A 1,761-nucleotide genomic window follows, 5' to 3' on the forward strand; every position below is an offset into this window, starting at 1 on the left:
CACGCGTCTGAGAAAAACGGTCTTGACAGACGGACGGACAACAAAGTGATCCTATAAGGGTGCCGTTTTTTTCTTTTGAGGTACGGAACCCTAAAAATGAGGTAATTTAATAGTTAAATATATTTTTTCAAGTAAGACATTTTTGAATGCTCCCTAAGTGCTATATTGGTAGAACAATATTTTAATTTAAAAAATGTATCAAAGTTTAGCGCCCTTATTTCATATATAAGGTAAAGGTGCAAAGCGTGGGGCCTTCGAAAGCGCGGGGCCTGGTGCCGGGGTAGCTTCCAGGAATTTATAAAATTGGGCATTGCCTTCCAAGATCTCAGATGATCGCAGTTTGTCTTCGAGGAGTGTCTTGCTGACCGAGTCCTGTCCGTCCGCCACCGCATCCCTTGGTTGCGGGCCCAGAAGCACGTATGTCTCAGCAGTCGCATGTTTTACAGGATTCGGGGCCATGCCTGACATACCCTCACCTGATTTGTTACGGTTCCCTGATGACGAAGGCAGCAGGCCCACTCCGTTGGACCTGGTGTTTAAACCAGATCCACCTGCTACCAACGACTCCTGGAGGTCCGATCCCCCTGGAGTTGAAACATTACTGTCACATTCACTGTTCGTATGGTGGTTTGCGGTTTTCCTTCCTTCCATTTTACAGTCTGTCTTCGAGGAGTGTCTTGCTGACGGAGTCCTGTCCGTCCGCCACCGCATCCCTTGGTTGCGGGCCCGGAAGCACGTATGTCTCAGCAGTCGCATGTTTTACAGGATTCGGGGCCATGCCTGACATACCCTCACCTGATTTGTTACGGTTCCCTGATGACGAAGGCAGCAGGCCCACTCCGTTGGACCTGGTGTTTAAACCAGTTCCACCTGCTACCAACGACTCCTGGAGGTCCGATCCCCCTGGAGTTGAAACAATACTTATGAACTTATGAACAAAACTAATTTAATTTACAGTTGAAATAACTTAATTGAAATAACTTGATTTTAAAAAAATCCATCAAGTTAAAAACATTTTGAAATTTTTCGTTTATACGTAAATATTACTATATCAGTATAAAATAAAAATAATCCAATACAAAAACAAACATTTCTGTTCTATATCTTGATAACATAATTTTCTGTATATTAAAATATATTAATATATTTTATTTTATTCAGTTGTAAATTATATATCATGCGAGTTGCAATTATGAATGTTTTTAATAATATTAAAAATTTTAAATTACAAATTGACAATTTTTATGTTTTAATGTTATATAACTTATAATATACATGAAGGTCATGTACTCATCTTCATAACATTACCCTCATGCTAATACCTCTTATCTCATGTTTTTGAAATTGTTCAGGAGAAACAATAAACTAAATACATTTTCTATACAGATGTATTGAAATGTTATCACTACAATTGATTTTTCGGAGGGAAAAAATATAATAAAATGTTCAGTCATGAATACAAATCACGCGCAATGATAACAGCTATGTAGTGGTACCAAAATCTCATTTTCGAAAAAACTTGGAATAAGAGATAATAGCATGACCCTCATAATACAATTATTGTATTATGACATTCAATTGCTATACGATATAAAAAAATAAATTTGTTACATTATTAATTTGAGATGAGTATAGTTTAAATTATTAAATAATAGTAAAGTAAAAGTAAAATAGTATACAGTATTCATATTGGATAAATGGCACATTCAGATTTCCTACTTATCGGGTGGATATTCTTAAAATGATCTTACTTCGAAGTTA

Source organism: Acyrthosiphon pisum, chromosome X (assembly GCF_005508785.2).
Source record: "Acyrthosiphon pisum isolate AL4f chromosome X, pea_aphid_22Mar2018_4r6ur, whole genome shotgun sequence".
Classification (NCBI taxonomy): Eukaryota; Metazoa; Arthropoda; class Insecta; order Hemiptera; family Aphididae; genus Acyrthosiphon; species Acyrthosiphon pisum.